Source organism: Convolutriloba macropyga, chromosome 6, assembly GCF_964194025.1.
Source record: "Convolutriloba macropyga chromosome 6, txConMacr16.3, whole genome shotgun sequence".
NCBI lineage: Eukaryota > Metazoa > Xenacoelomorpha > Acoela > Convolutidae > Convolutriloba > Convolutriloba macropyga.
This window is the reverse complement of record NC_134473.1, coordinates 36,665,437-36,680,687: the sequence shown is the minus strand read 5'-3', so window position 1 is coordinate 36,680,687 and position 15,251 is coordinate 36,665,437. Positions and strand designations below refer to the sequence as shown.

General features: G+C 36.1%; 1 protein-coding gene across 2 annotated transcripts in view; it reads right to left on the bottom strand.

Annotated features, from left to right (window-relative positions):
• LOC142341654 (E3 ubiquitin-protein ligase RNF10-like) overlaps nucleotides 1-15,251 on the bottom strand; it is a 323,897-nt gene that overhangs the window by 129,994 nt on the left and 178,652 nt on the right. The gene's annotated exons all lie outside the window — the stretch shown is intronic.

Genomic DNA, 15,251 nt, shown 5'->3' with positions numbered 1-15,251 from the left:
AGGTTGAAAGGATTTTCCCTTTTCAAATTGCCCCTCAATCAAAAACATTAGCCAACTTTACTATCCACGTCGCGTAGGGTCGTCATCTGTCTCTCAGTGTAATAAATGGCAACTATGGTAAAACTTCCGCGTGTGTGAGAAATGGCGTTCAATCTGTAGGGAAGGAATGTTCCCAATTTTGTTCAATATATTTAGACCGTGAAATCGTCCGTTAAATTATGTACGTACCATCAAAGTGACATGTACATACCATCATTGTCACTAATGCAGGGAGGACAGCAGGGGCGACTGTTTTCTACCTTGGTACATTTGCCAAGGCTACGACTGTGGTGGTATAGACAAGCATTATGCGTGTTGCGTTTTTACCTTCAAGATGGGTTTCCATGGCACACTAATATGTTGAACAGTTAATTGACTATAAGTGAAATTGTTCTCAAATGACAGGAGCGGCTATTTTAATTCTGGTCTGCTTCATCTTGTATAGTTTCCTGGTAACCAATTGCAGCTAACTTTGAATTACACTTGAAACGTTAAATCGCTCAAACGAGAGAGAATATTCTAAATTTTTCCAAATTTCCTTAGAGCTATAAAAAGTGTAATTACAATAGATGGTTCGCACTGAACTAATTGTCATTTCCTAGTAGTGAACAAGTCCTTCCATTCCATCATCAACCTAACCTCCACGACTAGCAATATCACTCGCAAGTAATTACAGAAAGAAACCCAACAAACCCAATTTTTGTGAAAACAAACGAAAACTGATGAAGCCTTCAGGAGTTTAAGTCGTACGAGAAAGACTGCTGCACCTCAATCGGTGCAATAACCCGCAAAGAGCGTCAGGACTAAAAAACATCTTTCCTTATCTTCTGTGAGCACCACTGAAATTTTTAGAAACTGAACCAAAGACAATAAATATCGACCTACAATTTGGGCTCCAGTTAAAGCTTTTCACGCTCAAGTTATGCCAAGAGAAATAATGCAAGAACATAGCTGGCAGATTGCCAGAAAATAGCCGAAATAGCTTTATAGACCTGCAGTCTCAAAAAAATAGTAAAAAAGACAGACCAAAGAAAATTGGTCTTTTCATTGAAGGCTGAGATGTTATATTTTGATTACAATTCTGTATGTTAATGGTGCCTCTATTAGCTGCTCTCAAAAAACATTCCTTTAGAGTGACACACATTCATTTGATCTTATCTCTTTGAATTAAAATAAACAAAAGTCAATGTAACCAAAAATTAATTACGCGAATGAAAAAAAACTTGCTCCACTAAGAGCGAAAAATGACGTCACGCACGCACTTCAGTTGAAATTGCATGAACGAATGAACAAAAAGCAGATTTGAAGTGGTTGTGACGTCATATGGTCGTAACAAAAATCTTGACGACGAAATAAAAAACATAGCAGGGCAAGTCCTAACGTACAATTCAACAAATTTTCATTGACTAAACAAAAAAAACTAGACTTAGAACGGACTGTGCGTGAAATGGGAGCACCATTTAGAAAAAATCAGATCAAAAAATCGAAAAAGCATTAAAAATCAAAAGGAAATTCCCATATGTTAATAAAAACCACTAACGAGAAATGAAAATTTGGTTAAAACAAAAAACTAGGTCTAGAACTAACCATGAATGGATTGGGAAAACCATTTACAAATAAATCCGATCCAACAAATCGAAAAAACAGTAAAAATCAAAGTGAAATTGCCGCATGTGAACAAAAAACCCCTAGCGAGAAAGCGAATTTTTGTTCAAACGCCGTTTTCTCTTTCTAATTCATAATTAGAGCGAAAGTTTCACGCCGCAAAACCACTAGCTTGCTTGCTTCACTTCCTGTTTCGGCGTGAACAAAATCACTACTCCAATTTGACTTCAAAAATCATGAAAATGTGTGAACAGATCTTAAAAGACAGGCCAATACAATTCAAATTCTTTGAATTGTAAAAAGCCAAGAAGGCCAATTATAGCCCAAGCTATCACTGTGCGGCTATTAATAACAGAAACCAGGACTATAACCGGCCATGTGAAGATAACGAACGAAGATACGCAGTGAAACCAAAATCATCCCAGTGAAAAATCATAAGAACATCCTCTCAAAGCAGTTTCTTCTACAGTCATACAATACTTTTGGATAATGGTCACAAAAGTGCTAAAAGTGCTAAAATTTTGAGCTAACTGTTGATAAATTTTATAGCAAACAAACTTTTCCCATTGGAAAATTTTGGTTCTGGTCGCAGCCTTCACGCGCAGGTTATCTCGTCAATTCAAGAAATACTGCAAAATGCAATAGATTTTGGAAACGTTTGTTTTACTTAAACTGATCAAATCTTGCTGGTAACAAAAGGCCGAATCGAATTCAGAGGGAAAATAAATACGCTGATTGCTTCCTTTTTCGCAGAAGCATGCAAAACTTACGCGAAATAAATTTGACAGTCTTTTACATTAATTGAAGATTTAACTAAAAAAGTTCCAGATAACGCATTTCGCTGACACTACCATTCCAGCAAATGAGAAACCTGGATGAAAAATACTTTCATAATCGCACTATTGAGAACCGGTGATAACAAGTTATGCTTAGCAGTAAAAAAATAAGTTCATGTGTTTCGGACGAAGGGCGAAGAAAACAGAACCACGTCTGCTAAGGGGAGTATTTCTTGATAAATATACGATTTTTTTCAAAATCACAGAGCATGTCTACACAAAATTACCCAAATATACTGGCCTGCTCTTTTAGTGCAAATTTCGCTCCAAAATACGATTAATTCAAGGCCAAAATAAGTCTAAACCATTAATTTCATACGTCATTTTCTTAAATAATTCTTAACTAAATTCATTGCATTGCTGACTTACAGCCTTATGAAATTGGTTTTGAATCAGCTCATTTTGATTTTCAAAAGCTCCTGATCAAACCGCTAAACCTAGCCTTACAAAGGTCGACTTGTACGCTACCCAGGAGGAAAAGCATAGCTCATTCTGTTATACTTGTTGGTACCAGCATCTTTACATATGAATTCAAATTTTGATTGACATTTAGCAAACCAACTAACCAGCTCAAAGTCAAAAAATAACTCAGAAGCGTTTACGCTCAGGTTTTGTAAACAAAACAAAGAAACAACTAACTATCCACAAAAAACGCTTTATACATATGCTAGAGGAAAAAAGTTTGTTCGGAGAAAGGGAAGTTCTGATTTCGAAATTGAGACGCTGTACACTAGTTTAAACAAAGCCCATATATTACAATTAATTGCGCACACTTAAGTTCACGAACAAGAAACGGAAAAAAGGAACTCAACTGTCCCCAATAACGGATTAATTGCTTTAGGCAAAATTAATTTAGAAAAAATGGCGACTCGGTAATGTGCGAGCGCACACAAGGTTCCGACCCCGCTCATCCACAATTTTGGCATCATTGTCTACCAAATGAGGAACATAGAAAAACCCAAAAATTCAAATATTTTTTTGAAAAAATTTGGTATATGAACGAAAAGATAGCTTCCAAGGAAAATAACTCAGTGGTGGAGTAAAAATGGTGCATTAGATTGATGAGATGTGCAAACTTAAGAAAGCGAGTCAAGACGAACAGCAACATCAAACAACAACAACAACAAAAACTAATTACATCAAAAACTTCATGTCCGTTTAAAAAACAAAGTCAAAATAGCGTCAGATAAAACTGATATTAAACAAAATAACTTGTAATTCACCAGAAAAGATAAGGGATTAGTCAAAAAAGGCTTGGTAACAATAAGACAAAATAAAGAACAAAAACATTAAAGTTGAAAAATGCGCTTATTTTAAAAAAAACAAACTCAAAGTATTGAAAACCATTAGAAATCAAATAAAACATCCCTTTGGATTACAATTGTCAATGCTTCTATAGAAGGAATTAAAAACTGCCGGTATTCAATTTTTTATGCGGTTACAAAAAGAACAACAAATAGACAACAAACAAAAAATCAATTAAAACTTGGCAGAAAACGCTTTCGAAACCGTAAAGCCATGCTATGGCTATAAATATGTTCGATTGCGCTTTCTGTGCGCACCGATAATGTATTATGTGATCTCTCGGTAATGAAGCTAGGTGGCAAATGAACAAAAATGAAAAAAATGCAAAATAAAGTAACATTTTAATTTTTTTCTCGAAAAAAAATATTTCCAAAGACATGAACGCGATTAATTACAGAATGAAATAATTAGGTAGGTTCGTTTATTCTTCCAAAGGAAGCTCTTGAGAATTGCAATTATCCAGAATATGTCTTACGTCTACAAAAAGAACGTCTAACATGACAAAAATCAATTTACTTTTTTTCCGTGTCGAAGACAGCAAAATCAACGAATTCTTTAAAAACATTAGATTGTGTGACAACAATCCCCATTTGACACCTTTCATTGACAACAAAAATGTCACATTTGGCCTGTAATTAACGAGATTAGATAACAAACAGACAATAAAAAGAACAAAATTGTAAAGTTAAAAACTGTTTTTTTTAAATTGGAAAAAAATTATTTTCAGAGTCATGAAAGCCATCAGCTATCTACTAATGTCAGAATACTGGCTCAACTATTCTTCGATGACAAGCCTATGAAACCGGGTCATTGTACAGGAAATTTCATACGACTAAAAAGACAAAGTAAAAACTACAGTTAAAGACAAAATTTTTTTAAAAAAAATTGAATAAATTCTTCGAGAAAGTAGTGTCGAAGCCCTTGAAATCATACTCTTTATCATCAAGAATTTTAAAATTATCAATTTCGCCTTAATTTGAGAGCCAATAATGTGATATATGAACTCTCAATAACGTGATAATGTGACAAAACCAGAAAAGGTAAAAAATGGGCAAATACAAACATTTTTTTAAAATGTGAAATCTAGTAGTATCAAAGCCAGAAAACCACAACTTAAGGTGTAAAAGCGCAATGAAGATTGAATTTGATTTCAATGGAAAGAAGAAGCATTCTTTCGTTGGTGAGAATAAGCTACAAGTTGACCAAATTAAGAGGCAAAGTTCAATAATTCAATATTTATTCAAAAATCAAATACTTTTAAAAGACAAAACGACCATAAGCTTTCAAGTAATCAACTAGATACAAAAAGGTGGAGCGAATTAGGAAGCCAATTGGGCCTACCATTAGTGAGCTTTGGTTTGAACTGTTCTGTTATTTATTTAAGGTAGAGAAGATCGATTTTTTTTATAAAAAAGACCGACTGATTACAATCCGAATTATTTTTGGATTATACCAATCCCAGATTGGTCCACAACTAGACCTGCTAATGCTGTTCGTTCATTAGGAACACTAAATTATTTGAATGTTATAGATATTGATATTTTCTTTGTTAAAAAATCAAAAACAGATGCTGCATTTTTGATAATCAACAAATTTAGCAAAAACTGCAAAGTTTTAATTACAGAAAACTTTCAACGGAATTTGAAGTAGAAAAAGCCCCCTTTTGAGTCTACAAATATTGTGTTAGTGGTGTTTGGGTCTTCACTTCTTATAAATTTAATCAATCTGGACTAAAGAAACTTATTTCGTGCTGTTTTTGATGAAAGTCTTAATTTTGAAATATTTAGCTAGAATTCTTGAAAAAAAAAATTAAAAAATATCCTACAATATGTTTTTCTCTTTACAAATAAAAATCAACAGCACTTTCTAAAAAAATTGACAAACTTTAGCAAAATTGGCGAAGTTTTAGTCAAAAATTCCAGAAAATGTGAATAAAATCTCACCTGAATTCACTCTCAAAATTTAAACCTCGATAACTCCTTGTAAATAACGAAAATTAAAAAATACTTTTAATTCCATAATCTACGCTGGACACGCTTTCTAATGATACGAGTCTTAACTCTCCACGATGAATATATCGATAGGCCAAAATTGTCTGAACAACAAAAAACCCATTTGAGGGGTCGGAACAATTAATAGAACCTTTGCTGAATATACCGGGCAAACAAATCAGATTCAGTCATCTGCAGACTTAAACATGTGCAGACTTTTTCTATTAGTTGAAATAGGGCTGCAAATATTTTTGCCGAGACCTGATGATTAGACGGTCTGAGTGCCGTTGAGTTTATCTGAGCCCGCTCTTGAGGTTCTGTTTCAAGTAACGTATAAAGTGTTTTTAAGCCTTAATTATCTGCATAACAAGGTTTTGATACGTATAAAAATTTCAGATAGTAAACTTCAGATATTAAATTTTCATCCACAGTTGAAACCTTGCCAACAATTTGCTTTACTTCTGAAGACCGTCAATTTGATATACCCTAAATAAGATTTTGGTTTCAGAAGTTTCATCCCGTTTTTGAGGACGGAAAATTAGAAGCGTCGGACAAACTTGGTAAAGCAAAAAATCTCATTAAAAAATAACACAAGACTATTATAATTCTGAAAACTTCGTCTGAGAGCAATTAATAACCTCACGAACAATGCCCCAATTTGTTTTAGCCAAATAAAATATTTAGCTTATATAAATAAACCTTATCATTAAGCACTTACGCCTAAATCACTCCCACGTGGAAGTTGTGTTGAACAAAAGACATCAATAGGCAAAATACCTTCAAATTGTCAAGTAAAAAAATCTGCGGTTTGGAATGCAGAAGATCAAGGTACAGTACTCCGAACAAATTTTGAAGCTAAAACGAAAAACAATTTACGAAATACAAAATAAAAATTTCGATCAATCATTTGATTATCTGTAGGTATAGTAATTATCTGTAGGTATGTGATTATCTGTACGAGATCGTTTTCACAGGCGGAACACAAACAATTTCAAGCACAGAGGGCAATCCTGGTGCATCAAAAAGAATGCTATTGAACCACGAGGCTTGGAAACAATTTGTGAGAAGCAGATTCCAACACTACGGTACATAACTGTCAAATTTCGACTCAGTTGGTTGGACGTTCTCACCAAAACTATTGAGGGGTGAGTCACATCCAAACTGCACAGAAAACTGGAAGAAGCCATATGAAATTAGTAAATGCATATTACGAGCATCTAATAGGGGTGGCAAGAAAAACAAAATCAGGAAAACTTATTGTCAAAAAGGTGTGAGCGCTGGAAAGCGGCGGACTATGCCGGACTTTGGAATGAAGCTGCATCGATGAAGCAAAAAAGAAAAACAGTTAGTGAATTCACAGGACTTGCAGCTCGTGCTCAGGCGTTGTGCCTCCAAGGCCAATTCGGGAGGAGAAATTGTCTCATCCGATGGAGTAGAAACAGATAAGATGCAAGCATTTAGAGGACTTAAACTATACACCTTTTGGAAGAAGAACCTCTGCTGCAATTGCAATTGATGATGGTGATGTGTGCTTCGCTCGTCTGAGCAGGAACTTCTTGAGCTGTGGGTTCCCAGGTCTCCTAAGTCCCTTTGTCGCAGTTGTGGTTTCAGTTGCTGTAGTTGTTGTCGTTGGGGGCAGTAGTTGGAGTCTTAATCAGTGGGCGTTGTGTCGCAGTCTAGATTCTCTTGCTCGTTGGGTTCAGGAGGCACTTTGAGGAGCTTGCGGAGTAGATTGGAGTAAAGGTGGTCTTGTCTGTCTTTGCATTCCTGGCGGAACTCGCTGCGGTCGAAGTCCGTGTATCGGGTGGTCTTAGCATGAATCACGGCATCGGCTACAATTTGGGTGGCGGTTGCAAGGATTTCAGGAAGGTCTATCACTGTGATGGGGTAGGTGTTGCTGATTGCTGCCTTGACCTCGTCCATGTTCTTGGCCAGCCCTACTCCAACTATCACAAAGCTATGGTCCTAAGCGTACTTGTTGCTATAAGTGGAAGGCAAAGCTTCCAGATGCGCGCTTTGGATGGCAGAGAGGGTCTTCATGAACAGTGTGTCGCTTAGCTTGGGCCCCTTTGCAGCTGGAGTTGAAGTTGCTTCTTGTTGCATCTTGCAGTTGTAGTTGGGTTGTGCAATTTGAAGATTACAGCTTCCGAGCGTATCAGTTCGATGAGCCAACTGTATTTAGCCAAATAGAAGCTTTCCCAAATTTCTCAGCTTCTGGTCCATCCACAAAACACCTTTTACACGCAGTTAACTTCGCAGCATTTGATCAATCTAAACAAGCCATTACACGCCATTACAGACGCCTTTAATTCCATTAAAAGAAGTCAAATTTTAGACAGAGCTGTTACCGAAATGCCAAATCTTGCATCATTTTCCATATAGTACTACTAACAGCACAGTCATCTTTATTATATTAACAAATCTGTAACTAGTCAATCCTGCGTGCGAGAAGGCGCTCCCTTGGGCCCACTGCTGTTTTCCGTCAAAATTGTGGCCTATAGAAGAAGAGACTGAATCAAAAATACTCAATCCTACCCAGCACTGATGTTACCTTGACAACGGCATTATTGCTGGAACAGAAACCGAACTAAACGAGGCTTCAGCTATATTGACTGTCGCGGGCAAAAGCTGCGCCTTAGCACTCAGAAGAGACAATGTGAGGTCTGGCCATAAGGAGCTCTGAACACGGTTGATTGGAGAATTTAAAGCTTCCGCTGGCTCCCCCAGATTCGTTGCTACCTCGTTACAGAAGCGTGTTCAAAGGATCGAAAAACTACTGGAGAACCTAGAGTGCATAAATGACCCACAGTGTGCTCTTGGCATTCTACGTAGTTGATTGGGTGCACAAAAAATGGTATATTCCCTGCGCTGCAATACACCATCGTAGGAAGCCTTAAAAAATTTTCAGGAATTTGACTCTCTTCAAAGGAAAACTTTCGAGAATATAATGGGCACAATCTTATCCAATGAGTCACGGCCTCAAGCTTGTTTGCCTATCATTAAGACAGATTGGTGTCAGACAAGCGTCTGACCAGATAAAAGCAGCCTATATTGGCTCGGTATCGCAGTCTGCTACATTGGTAGAAGTTATAACTGGCCAAAGTCCGACGGCAGATAACACCTATATCAAAATGATTGATGAACTAGATGATTTGTCAATATCGCAACTTACTCAAAGCAAAATACAGGAAGTGCTTGATGCAGTCGCTCCAATAAATTAATTCAAAACCAAACATCCGATAGGGAAAAGGCTTGTTTATTGTCACTCTCTCTGCCTCAATCAGGAGCTTGGTTATTGGCAGCTTCCATACCGGCAGCGTGCGAGCAGAAAAACGTGATACCAGAAACATATTCTCGACCTGGAGATGTGTATTCACCTTGCTCGTCAGCTGGACAGCCAGCAGCTCTGGATGTTATCATTACATCGCCACTGCAACCCAGTATCATTTCAAATGCCATGAGGACGTCTGACCTAAGAGCTGCTGAAGAAAAGATGATTGAGCATTATTCCCAACAATGTGTCAACATAGGTGTTCGATTCATTCCGATGGCTTTTCAATCATCTGGTTGTTTCCCTGCATTGGTGGGAAAGACATTGAAGCGAATAGCTCTACTCACTGACAACAGAAGTTTGGACCCAGCTGGTTTGTCAGTTGCTTTCAGCACGCTTGCTCAATCGGTTTTAATCACACTAATACGAGGAAACGCTATAATGCTGATAGAAGTGCAGACCTGTGAGCCAGTAGCAAGAGCTGGGTACAAGATGCCAAAGGCGGCACAATCTACCGTGATTTTTTACCGCCCAACGAGAGGGGGTAGCGCTCAAAATAAATAAAAGCTCGCACAAAAAGTGGGGAGATATAAAGAAGCTGAATAGATCGAGTGATAATATCACAGAATGATTGCTTCAATTGAGAGGCTTAACTACCATGTCACCCAATGGGAGGCGACTTACTTTATTAATAGATTCTTCTCGACTCACCCAATGAAAGGAGAGTTGAACAAATTGCCTGATTAAACGAAAAAGACGGAAGCAATTGATGAAATTAAAGAATAGGAGGGGACGGTAAGTTCAATAAGTAGACTGTTGATTTGAATTGGAACAATGTCCGCAATAAACTAATAAATTTATTTTTAGATACTTTTAAAATATTAGTTGGCTTTCAAACAGTTAAAGGAAAAGTGAAACAAAAAAATACTAGAAATCAAATAAATGTTTTCAAGAAAACTGCAAAGACGACTTTTCAAACCTATTCTAACTCCTCAATACCGATTAAGTAAAAAGCAATTAGAAAAAAACGCACGGATTCATTAGAGTGACGTGGATTTTAATGGTATGACTCAGACGTCTTATGGAAACCTTTTTGATTTTTTGACCGTTGCGTTTGCAACGACTTGCAATCTTTATGACCCTTGATCCGAATTGTAGCAGCTGAACTCAAATTTATATAATTATTTGACCTAGCTTACTAAATAAAAATCTCTTCAGTAAAATGCAATAAAAATATAATAATCATTTGTATCTCTAGCAGTTTCCTCCCCCAATAGCCTCAAACCTCCCAAAAGCCTTCCACCTTGGTGGTTTGAAAGCAATTCGTCAGCTGATAGTCGGTCAGTTTTGACATAGTGATTACTGCAAATGCTTTACCAGCAGCCAATGCAAAAAGGTTATAAAATGTAGGATGAATTGCTCTCGAATGAGAGCCGAGAAATAAGAGTGTAGTTTCAAAAAGTTTTATGGGTACAAAAAACTGACCCCACAGGGGTTCGCACCAGGACCTCCACATTACCAGTCTGACATCGTAAGCACTCAGCTACAATGGCTTCGATTTCCTTTCGCTCACACTCGCTTTTAAAAACGAACTTGCTTTCAGATCAAGAGCACCTTGTATCACTCAAAAACGAAGAGCTTAAGTGGGAAAAAAATCAAGGAGAATGAAAATGCTTAAAAACAAAAAGCACAAAACTGCCAATTAAAAATGTTGCATTAAAAACGACTAACAAAATTTGCTTCAAACTTCGTTTGAGAGTAGTTAATAAATTCAAAGAGTTATACCAAACATTAGCTGCCCTATATTATTAATGTTTTTATACAAAAGCCGAACTTTTTGTTGTTGGACTATTGTCAACAGGGAGATTACTTGAAAAATTCAATTATCCAAATTAATTATCTGAGCCATTTCAGTTTTAACACGAACAACGGCTTCGAAAAGATTTGTGATGAACTCAATCAAAAACAGTAAATCTTAATTTGAGAAAAGAACAAATAAACTCTTTTCAATTTTCCGTTTGAAGCGGGAACTAGAACGCAAACTCGCTTTTTTATTACTTGAGTAAGTCTTTAGTTCCATAATCAAAAGCAGTCAACAGATATATTTTCACGTATTAAAATCGAAGTACGCAATCTCTATGGCAGGGTACTCAAGTTCAAAATGCATCTTGTGATGAGGAGACTTAATACTGTGTAGGAAAGCAGATTTGTGAATGCTGTCGCGAAAAAGCATATTCGACCTCATTCGCCGTTTTCTAGATGAGTGTCCCATCGATCATAGAAGAGAATAACAGAATGTTGAGGCGTCTCGAGAGACAACAAAAATGATCAGTGACCGTTGCACTACATTGCGAAGAGATGCTGCGTGATAGTTAAGACAGATTACGCATTGGCATTAATACTTCGTTTAAAACTTTTCCAATGCTCAGCACGTACTCTTTTTGAAACTTCCGAGAGAACAATTGTCCGTTAGAATAGCTTATATAAATGTACTAACTTTAACCAACTACTTAACTCAAATAAGGCGAATAGCTCAAACAACTAGCAAGCAGTAGGCTTTTGCGCCAGCTAGCTTTGTCTTCGTGAGGCCAGCTTAAACCTAAGAGAGGGGGGAACAGGGAGTAGAAAAAGGGGTGCATTGGTATTTTTGTAGGTTTAGGCGAGGGCCGAGAGCGTGTAAGGGGAGCAGGCGTTGGGGGTAAGGTGTCGTGGAATTGGACGGGGGCAGACGAGTGGTGAAGGGAGTGAGCGGAGCGGTGGAGCAAGGAGAGGAAGGCCAAGACACTCCCCTTCACACTGTTAATTTTTGTCTTTCAGAGATTGGGAGCATTGTACATTTGCACTAGTAAAACTGCAAGAGAGCTGCTCAGAGCATTAACGCCGCTCTTTACTTGTTTGTTATCTTGTTTTTGAGGACAAAAAGTCAATATCGCCAGGCAAACAGTCGATCCAGCAAAAAAGTTGCTTTAAAAAGACTGCAGTGTTAATATAATTGCTATAACCTTGACAGCAATTAAAAAAGGACTAGTACCAGATTCAAACCAGCATCTTTTAAATTCACGCCCTGTGAGCTAAGTAAACAATACACACTGACGGTATTAAGCTCTCTAACTTGTGCATCTAGTATGAACCGTTCTCGCGTACCTCATTGTACTTCAAGGTCTCATTTCTCTAGCCAACTGTAAGTTGAACAAGTAGAGCTGCTTTCAAGCAATATCACGCATATCTTATGCAAAATTTTTTTATCTTCGCGTTCTCACAATTTTTCATTTTTTTAAAAAAAAAAAATTAGCCGCTCGACATCTGTCAATTGCATTAATGTACCTCAATCCAAAGAAAAAGTTCTTACATCACAATTAAAATACTAAGTTTCTAAAAGCAACAAGAAGGCTCGGTAATGTGCGTTCGCCCTTAAAGTTCCGACCCCGCTCATCAACACTTTTGGCATAAATGTCTACCAAAATGGGAACACATAGAAAACCACAAAAATTCAAGTATTTCTCCAAAAAAATGTCTATGAACAAAGATCGCCTCCAACGCAAATAACTCAGTGGAGTAAAAATATGCCGCATTATATTGATGACATCAGTCAATATTAAGAAAGCAATTCAAGACGAACAATAAAATCAAACAACAATAACAACAAAAATTAAATACATCCAATACCTATGTCCATTATAAAAAACTTACTAACAAGCTCAAAAGACCGTTGGACAAAACTGAAAATAAACAAAATAACTTCTACTTCACTAGAAAAAATGTGAGACCACTCTATAGAAAAGCTCAGTAATAATTAGACAAAAAACAATTAAGATTTTAAAAAAATGGCTTATATTTTTAAAAACAATCACTTTGAAAGTGAGGAAAACCATTTGATGGCGATATGTTTATCCAATATCTTTACGATAACATTCGCCTCCTTTTTTATGAGGTTACAAAAAAAAACACAGACAAAAAAAAATTCAATTAAAACTTGCGAGATAACGCTGTGGAAGCCGTAAAGCAATAATTGGCCCCAAAATATGTTTGAGCCTTCCTCGAACGCCAAAAATGTAGTATAGACCTTCTCATTAATGACAATAGGTAACAAGTAAATCAAAAAGAGAAAAAGTGAAAAAATATTTAACACTTTCGTTTTTGAAAACCAGGTCATGAAAATCATTAGCTGCAAAATAAAAAAAAATAAAGAGGTTCGACTTTTCGTCCAAATGAAGCGCTTGAGAGCTGTAAGTATTAAAAATAAGCCTTACGTCTACATAAAGAACAATAAACAGACAAAAATAAAAAAAATTAGATTACTTTTTGTGCCAAAAACACTTATATAAATTCATACCGACTTCTTTAAAAAATCATGAGATTTGATACACTTGCACCTTCCCTCGACAACAAAAATCATATGTGACCTGTAATTAACCAGACTAGGTAACGAATAGACAAAAAAAAACAAATGCGAAGTTAAACGTTAAAGTTTTTTTTTGAAAACAAATGACTTCAAAGAAATAAAAGCCATGAGCTATCTACTAAAATCAGAATAAAGACTCATTTACTTCCTCGTAAAATGCTCAGAAGACCAGTCATTATCCAGGTAACTTCATACCACTAAAACGACAAAGTAAAATTGACAGTTAAAGACAATTGTAAAAAAATTCAATTGAATTCTTCGAGAAAGGATGTCGAAGCCGTTAAAAACAAAATCTTGACTTTCAATACTTTTATAAGTTGATTTGTGCTTTACTTTGAACGCCAATAATGTAGTATGCGAACTGTCAATAATGTGATAAGGTGACAAAACGAGAAAACAACGTTTAAAAGGGGATGTAAAAACGGGGTGTAAAAACGAGAAAACAACGAGAAAAAAACGATAAAAGGGGTGTAAAAACGAGAAAACAACGTTTAAAAAGGGATGTAAAAACGGGGTGTAAAAACGAGAAAACAACGAGAAAAAAACGATAAAAGGGGTGTAAAAACGAGAAAACAACGTTTTCTTACAACGTTTAGAAAACAACGTTCATGTTTCAATAAACATGAAATCAGTTAGAACCAAAGCCAGAAAACCATAACTTGACGCGTAAAACCACAAATATTTCAGTAGAAAGAAGAAACTTTCTTTCTTTGGTGACACTAAGCTACAAGTTGACCAAATTAAAAGCAAAATAGTGGCAAAACTCAACGAGATACTGTTTATTTAAAAACAAACATTTTTAAAAGTCAAAACGACTATAATCTTTCGAGTAGAGAAAATGGATATATTAATTTGGAACCCTTTAGGAAGCTATTTGGACCTATCAAAATGAGCTTTGACGTGAATTGTTCTGTTCTTTAATTAAAATGAAAAAGTTCGAATTTTTCTTTAAAAAAAGACCGACTGATTGGCTCTAACAGTCCATGATTGGACCAAAACCAGCCCATCTAATTGCTAATTGTCCATTTAGAACACTCAATTGTTTCAATTGTTTTATATCTAGATAATTTGTTAGTTAAAAGATCAAAAATATACTCTGCGTTTTTAATAATCATAGAGTAAACTGAGCAAAAAAAGGCAAAATTTAGATTCTAGACTACTCTCAATGGAAGTGGAAGTAAAACCCTCTCCTTTTGTTTACAAAGATTGTTTTGTTGTTTTCGGGGTGTGTACTATCGGCAAATTTAAGCAAAGTGGACAAAAAAGCTAATTCTGGGCAATTTTGATGAAAAAAGCTGAATTTTGAAATACTTTGCCAAAATTTTAGCCAAAAAAATTAAATCAAAACAGTCAAAAATACTTTTTGGTTTCTAAAGATAAAATCAAAAGTACTATTGTTAACAATTTTAAGCAAAATTGACGAAAACTTAGGCGAAATTCCGGAAAGTAAGAATAAAAACAACGGAAATCCGTCTATTTTTCACAAAACTTCAAACCTCGATAACTCTCTGTAAAATCCGAAATTCAAAAAAATTTTCTCAGTTCCATATTCTACGCTGGAGGGGCTTTATAATGATACCACTCTCAACTCTGTACGACGAATATATCGATCGGTCAAAATTTTCTGAACAGAAAAAACCCATTTGAGTATATAGTTCCTCCCCCCTCAAGAGGGGTCGGAAAAAAATGTTTTTCTTTCTGCTTTATTAAAAAAGAATTTTTGAGATGATGATTCAAGTACCCAACAATTGAATGTTCTGGCCTACAGCTGGTGGGAAAATAAGTAAAGAATGCATCGGTAA